This window comes from Talpa europaea (genome assembly GCF_964194135.1).
Source record: "Talpa europaea genome assembly, chromosome: 8".
NCBI classification, from domain to species: Eukaryota; Metazoa; Chordata; class Mammalia; order Eulipotyphla; family Talpidae; genus Talpa; species Talpa europaea.
In genome coordinates, this window is record NC_140075.1 from 6,770,342 (window position 1) to 6,778,794 (window position 8,453).

Below are 8,453 nucleotides of genomic sequence, written 5' to 3' on the forward strand. Positions count from 1 at the left end.
CCCCAAAATAAAACGGGTTACCTGACTGTGGGTCCACACCCGCGCTTAAAAGGGACTTATTAATACTCCACTGCAGGCACACACAAAGGTTAATAAAAGGTTTATTTTCAAGGGAAGGGGAAATTAGGAAATGTACAACTCGGGAGAAAAGAGGGATATAAAGTCTTAAATGCATCCTACCCATGTTCACTGACCTGGAATCCCAATGGCACACTGAGACCTGGCGGTGAGTCAAGAGCCATGAAGACAAGGGGTCTGAACCCCACCCATGGCCCACGTGTCTGGTTTTATACCAAACCTGGCTGCTTATCTCCACCCTCAGGTCCCAGCAACCCTCCCTTGGGTGATGGTGGGATTTGTAGTTCCCAGTGTCTTCATGGCTTTGACTGGAGTGGGGGTGGAGTCCACAAAGCCTGTATGGAATTAGCTCTGGACATCTTTTCCCCCTAGCAATTCCCCCTTTCACTTTGTGCCACCATTTCCATGGTGATGAGGATCAAATATATGGATGCTGGGATACAGTCTCAGATGAAATTTTTTCAGGGTTCCAGTGTGAAGGAAAACCAGTCTTTCCAGGTATTGTCCATTTTGGAAAGCAAAAGTCCTCCATTCCTGGAAAAAGAGTTCATCAGTGCAAGCCAAAACAAAAAAAACAAAAACAAAACAAACAAAAAAATGTGGAGGCATTAGCCAAAACAAGACAGCAAATACTTCAAAATCACAAGAAAAAAAAATCTTAAAATTGGTTCAACTTATGTAAAAACCATGTTCTCTCAACCTTGAGCCCAAATTCTTTCAACGGCATAGCAAAAGTTTGCAAACAAAATCTACTTGTAAGCCATATTACCTATTTTTGCATAAAATCATAGGGCAGAATAACTAAACAGCAATTTTAGCTGGCTTTTGGAATAGTCCATATAGGATCAGAGTGAACTCTTGACTTTTGGTCCATGTAGGCTTCAGGAACAAAGTTGGTCTCATCAGACTCCACCTGGGCTTTCCTCTTCTTGAGGGTACCAGGACTTTTTCATTTGCCAGGTTGTCCAGTCCTGCCAATGGAGGCAAGCTTCCTCACCTTCTTTGGAGGTCTCTGGAACACTACGAACAAAGCAACAGGTTCTCCTCTTCTTCGTTCAGCTCTCCTTCAACTTCCTGGAAGAACTCCACTCAAAGCCACACAATGAAACTCATGTCCATTTTTTTTTTAGTTTAAGCAGACATAATCCCTACAGAAGTTATGCAAAAACAGTCTCTGAGATAAGTAGTAAAAAAAAATACTGCCACTATTTTTATGCTGTGTTGGTATGAAGGAAAAAGAAAATGTGAACACAAGTTAGCTCTGCTGAAAAAAGAAAAAAAATTCAACATGGCTGCACATCCTGGTCAGTCAAAACAAGAAAATTTTTGTGGATTCAGAACAAAAGGCAAAAAAAAAAAAAAACAGTATTATGTCAAAACTTAGTAAAACTCAGGTGAATCTCCAGATCTATTCAGTCCTTTGTAGGAAATTTTTACTCTCAACAATTCCATCAATAGGAATCCGTTGAGGCCTTTTACCCCTATTTTCTCCAGAAACCATTTCTGTCGATAAACAATTGAAGTATACAATATTACAAGGCAACAATCACCATTGACAATTTACATACATAATCAGGTCAAGGTGTTACCTGTTTTCCCAAGGGACAGTGCTTTCCTTCTAGTTTTCTCTATTAGGTAAGCCAAATAGGACAAATTCATCTAATACCATTCCCAAGAGGAAAGGGAGGAAACTTGGTGTGTCTCAGGAGCTCTACTGAGGTTCCACAAAATTTCCTTGCATCGGCCAAATGACAGGCTACCATATTTGTACTTGATTTAGATTTCTGGGAAGCTTTGCCATAAATATCAGAAAACAGCAGAAACAACAATATTCAATCTCTATGAAGGCACCGGCTTATTTAAGTATTACAATGTTGGCAATCAAACCATAACCTTTAGCTTTTCCTCATAACTGGAGACTTTTTTTTTCAATGTCTATAGGAACTATGCATACCAATTTGTCAACCACTAGAGGCCAAGACAAGGACACAAGGAAAGGACATACAGACATACAACATATAGACACAAAGAGCACTTCAGTAACGATTTATCACACGTGGGGTATCTTATACAACTGCAGTTTCACTCATAGGCCAAAGTAACAAAAACGGGCAGAAAATAAACCTTGAAGTTAAAAAAAAAGCAAAAAGTTAAAAGGCAATACCAAAATCAAGATTGAAAGCCTTTCTGTGTAAAAAAAAAAAAAAAAAAAAAAAAAAAAAAAAAAAAAAAAAAAAACACTGCCAGCATATGCGTGATTCTAGATGTTATTTCACATCTCCGAAACTTTGAAAGGAAGATGGGTTTGAGCCTGTTAGTCATCCTAGGGTATCTTCAGAAAAGTGAATCTGGGCCTCCCCTGGTGGCACAGTGGTTGAGCGCTGGACTGTGGGGCTGCCCGCAGCCTCTACAGCACCGGTTCAATGCCCGGCCACTGGCGAGCGTGCCACATAGCACAACAGACCTCTCCTGCCACACCCGCTGCTCCCCTCAGCAGTGTATTTTGTCATTCTGCCTGTTCTGTTCCCTACTCTGGCTCTGGTGAATTCTCTCACCCTCCCGCGCTTCTGACTGCACCCAGTGCTTGTATAAATAAATAAATAAATCTTAAAAAAATCCAGAAAAGTGAATCTTTGGACATCCTGCAACAATAACTGGAAAAGAAGTCAGTAACAATCAAGTTTTTGTGTTTTTTCTTAAATAAACATCTCAAGTCCTCAATGGGTTCACAAGACCAGTGGGAATTTGTCTCTGGGTCAGTTCCTTCTGGTGCTTGCTTATCACAGGAATGATGTACCCAGGGTTTTATGCCTACCAGTTTCAAAGAAGTATGTGTGCTCAGCAAAACGTCATGTGGACCAGTGCATTTTTTGACAGCTGGTTTTTGGCATCCCCACTCTGCCAAGACTTGAGTAAGACCTGCTCTCCAGGTCTTCAGATACAATGGTTGATCAGGAGGCATAGAGATCCTCGAGGTTGCAAAGTTGTGAATTACTGCCAGAACCTCCTGGATATGGTTCACATATTGTATGATCTGGCAATCTTGTACTATTTCTGGACCGCCTTTCCGAACTGAGGCCTGCAAAAGTCTTCCAAACAAAGTTTCAAAGGGGTTTAATTGTAGCCCACTTCTAGGTGCCACTCTTATCTGGAGGAGGGCAAGGGATAGTACTTGGTCCCAAAGAAGGTGTGTTTCTTTTTTCGTTTTTTTTAAAGAGGCATGTATTTTATTTATTTATTTGTTTGTTTGTTTGTTTGTTTGTTTGTTTGTTTGTACATGCACTGGGTACAGTCAGAAACGCAGGAGGGTGAGAGAATTCACTAGAGCCAGAGCGGGGAGCAGAGCAGGCAGAAGGACCGATGTACACTGCTGAGGGGAGCAGTGGGAGGCAGGAGGGTTCTGCGCGCCATGCAGGACCCTCCTCCGTTGGCCGGGGAGCAGGCAGGAATCGAACCAGGGCCGCAGAGGCCGCAGGCAGCTTTGCAAGCCAGTGATCAACCGCTGTGCCACCGGGGAGGCCCGAAGATGTGTTTCTTGGCACAGTTTTGCCAAGGTTTTCTTTAAGGTGTGGTTCATTTTTTCAGAAGACTGTGGTCTCCATGCAGCATGCAATTTCCAGCCAATCTGTAACACACTGCTTACTGCATGAGTAAAGTGAGAGATGAATGTTGGCCCATTATCACTCTGGATGGAGTTGGGCAGCCCAAAGTGAGGGATTATCTCCTTCAGCAGCTCTTTTGCCACCTTGGAAGCTTTCTCCGTCTTTGTGGGAAAAGCTTCCACCCATCCGTAGGACATGTCCACAAAATCCAGTATGTATTTGAAACTGCCTGTTTTTCTAAGTATTTGTGTAAAGTCCACCTACCAGTCCTCAAAAGGGTACTTGCCCCTATATTGAACCCCGATGGCTTTAGGGTGGGAGTCAGTCTTGGGGTTATTCCTGGCACATTGTTGACAGCCCCAGGTGTGCTATTTTATGTAAATATGGGTCCTTCAAATAAGGGCACTCTGTTTCTAATAAGGCATCTCTCCCATAGTGAGAACCTCCGTGAAGATGTTTTAGCACCGGATATACCAGGGACTCCGGGAGGATTATCCCATGGGAGTTTACTCTCCAAGTGGAGCTGGGGTCAAACTCAGTAAATCCCCATGCACGAGGTCTCTCCTCATCCTGCTCAGTGTAGTCAGGAGCATACTGTGTCAGGTCCACAAGAGGGATGAGTGCACTCTGAGGAAAGGGGAAATGAGGAAATGTACAACTCAGGGAGAAAATAGGGAGATAATCTTAAATGCGTCCTACCAGTTCTGCCGACCTGGAAACCCAATGATACTGTGAGATATGGCCGAAAGCCAAGAGCCGTGAAGCCAAGAAGGGGACCCCAAGACCCATGTGTCTGGTTTTATACCATATCTGGCTGATTAACTCCACCCTCAGGTCCAAGCAACCCTCTTTTGGTGGTGATGGGATTTGTCTTTCCCAGTGTCCTGATGGCTTTGGTCTGGCGTGGGGGTGGAGTCCACAAAGCCTGTATGGAATTAGCTCAGGACTTCCTTTCCCCTAACAATTTGATGGGCACATGTTTTAATATTTGGTAAGTAAGCATATGGCTTTGACAGGGAATTAGCAATAAAACATAAAGCAACCCTATTCACCCCTTTTGCTGCTTTTGATTTCACCATAACTTACAATTTAATTGTCAAAAATTCTCTCTTAAGAAAGTGTAGAATTGCTTCCGTGTTTAGCCTTTGGGGATTTGGGCTTCTCTTTTTGGAAATTTATTTGGCACTTATTGATATAAGAGTGTTAAGTCATAAAGTGCATGCTTTGAATTGTTTCTGTCACAAGATACTTCCGAATTTAATGGATGCAGACAGGTGAAGACCAGAAAGAGGGAATGTAAATGGCATATATGAAATTATGTGGTAGGAAAACAGAAACCAAATGGTATCTGTGGGGTAGTGTTAAATAAGGTTAAAATTAAACCCCACCCCTTGCCCAGCAGGAAGGTTTGGGAAGCTTGAACACAGAGAGAACTGATAAGGCTGCTCTGGGTACCAAATTGTAAGATGGATCCCTTTGAACAGGAATGTGGAGGCAAGGCCAGGACACATTCTGGGTCAAAGATCAACCCCCCAAGATCAGACACCCCTGCACTAACCAGCCCAAAACTTACTCCCCAAAGCAAAACTGACAAAAACAGTTATAAAAGGGAGCCCCAAATCTTTCTTCACTTGCAGATCTTTCCTGTCTCCCCAGCTGCTTCTCTTAGCAGTGTATTTGAACAAATGTGCCTTTTCTGTTCTCCAGTCTGCCTCTGGTGAAATTTTTCACCCCTGCAACTGTGGTCTGTCAAGGTATCATTAAGAATTTGAAAACCTGGGGCCTCCCTAGTGGCGCAGTGGTTGAGCGCTGGGTTGCGAAGCTGCCTGCGGCCTCTGTGGCGCTGGTTTGATCCCCGGCTGCTCCCCGGCCACCAGAGGAGGGTCCCACATGGCGCGCAGGCCTCTCCTGTCGCCCGCTGCTCCCCTCAGCAGTGTACTTCGGTCCTTCTGCCTGCTCTGCTCCCCACTCTGGCTCTGGTGAATTCTCTCACCCTCCTGTGCTTCTGACTGTACCCAGTGCATGTATAAACAAACCAAACAAAAAAAACAAACAAATAAATAAATAAATAAAACATGCCTCTATTAAAAACATTTAGATTAAAAAAAAAAAGAATTTGAAAACCAAACCCCCACTCCTTACCCAGCAGGCAAGTATGGGAGGCTGGAATGATAAAGGGAGTGGATGGGACTGCCATGGAAACATGGACCTTAAGCTGGTGAAGCCCAGAACTGATGACCCTCTATGCTGATTCAAATTATCACTCAGGACACACCCAAGACTAGTCACACTAACCAGTCAATGGTGTCTAGATTATAAATAGAGACTTGGGACCCAAACTCTGAACAGTACACCCCTCCTGTTTCACCCTCTGCTCTATTTAGCAGTGTATTTCAATAAATTCACCTGGTCGGTTATCATCTGTCTCTGGTGAATTCTTTCACCCCTGCAACAAGGCTTCCACCTTGATTCTTTCCCACAACATTATAATAAATCAATAAATAAATCAATAAATCTTTGTTAGATAGAGTGGTGTGACTTCTTATAAAGAAGATGGGATCTAACCTCTTCAACTACACCAATCTTCTATTTACCCAAACCTCCACTCTTTGTTCTCTGAATTCAGCAAGTAAAAATAAAACTTAAAAAAAATCAAATAGCTATTACATCTACTAAGTTGCTCAGGATAGAACGTTTGGCAGCATCTTTAATTTCTGTCTTTCTCTCACTTTCTACACCCATCCAAATCAGTCCTATTAGCTAACATCCTAAGCAACGTACCACTCTGACCCACTCCTCTCTCATTGTCTACTGCAAGTGTCTCCATTGTTTTCCCTGTTGCATTCTTGTTCTCCTACAATCTAGTTTCCCCAATGCAAAGAGATATTCCTCAAACACAAACTATTCAATTCACTCCACTCTCCAACACCTCTCTCCATTTTCACAATTAGCATGAAGTTCTGAGTGACTGCTTTCTGTGAATATCTGTGACCTTATCTCACAATTCCTTCTCCTTTGTCCACATGAAACACTGACCTCCTTTTTCTTACTGCAGGGTGATTCAGTCATTTCTGCCTGTCCGTGCTCCCCTCTGCAATTGTGCTTTCTCCCAAACTTTGCTGATGCATCTTGATCTGTAAATAGAGTTCATATTGTCATTTATTTAAGTATTATAATTTCCTAAAAAGAAACAAAACAGAAAAGGAAAGAGAAGTACGAAGGAAAAAGAACAAAGAAAGACTTCGGGAACTGTCTGACTCCATGAGGAAAGGAAATATAAGAGTTATAGGAATACCAGAAGGAGAGGAGAGAGATGTAGGAACAGAGAAAATATTCAAAGAGATAATTGAAGAGAACTTCCCAAATGTGAAGAAGGAGCTGAAAATTGATATACAAGAAGCAAGAACACCAAACTTCCACGACGAAAGGAAAAATATAGCAAGACACATAATAGTAAAGCTCCCAAGAATCCAGGACAAGGAAAAAATAATGAAGCTGGCAAGAGGGAAGAAACAGATAACATTCAAAGGAAAGCCAATCAGGCTGACATCAGACTTCTCCAAAGAAACACTACGGGCAAGGAGAGAATGGAGGGACATAGTCAACAGACTCCAAGAAAACAGATGCCAACCAAGAATTCTCTACCCCGCAAAGCTCTCCTTCCTCTTTGAAGAAAGAATATGGACCCTCCCAGACAAACAGAAACTCCGGAATTTCATTGCAACTAATCCCCCACTCCAAAAAATACTACAAGGAGTCCTAAAGCCAGAAACTCAGAGGGACGAATAACAATGAAAGAAGGCCAAAAAAAAAGTTATTAAAAGAATAAATAAATAAAATCAAAGGAAAGACAAACACAATGGCAAATACAGATGCTAACATATCAATATTAACTCTAAATGTAAATGGACTAAACTCTTCAATAAAAAGACACAGAGTTGCAGCCTGGATTAAGAAACAAAACCCAACCTTTTGCTGTCTCCAGGAAACACATTTAGCTACAAAAGATAAAAATAGGCTCAAAGTTAAAGGATGGAAAACAATCCTACAAGCAAATGGACCAAAAAAGAAAGCAGGAACAGCTATACTTATATCAGATAAAACAGATTTCAAACTCAAAAAGATAAAAAGAGACCCCAATGGTCACTACATTATGATCAAGGGGACAATACTTCAAGAAGAAATAACACTCATTAACATATACTCACCAAACGAAGGAGCACCAAAATATATCAGACAACTGTTTTCCTCTCTGAAAACAGACATCAGAGAAAACACATACGTAGTGGGAGTCTTCAACACACCACTATCAACAATGGATGATCAACAAGACAAAAAATAAGTAAAGAAACCAAAGCTCTAAATAAGGACCTAGAGCAATTGGGCTTAACAGACATCTATAGAACACTAAACCCCAAAAAAACGGAGTACACATTTTTCTCAAGTGCACACGGATATTTCTCCAGGATCGATCACATACTGGGGCACAAGACAAACATCAACAGATACACCAAGATTGAAATCATATCAACCATCTTTTCTGACCATGAAGGCATCAAACTAGAAATAAACCATAAAAAGAAGGAAAGGAACATTCCTACCTCATGGAGATTAAAAACCACTACTGGAAGACCACTGGACTAATGAGGAGATCAAAGAATCAATTAAAAAATTCTTTGAATTGAACGACAAGGAGGACACCAATATCCTAAATGTATGGGATGCAGCAAAATCAGTAATGAGAGGAAAATATATAGCAATAGAAGCTCACAT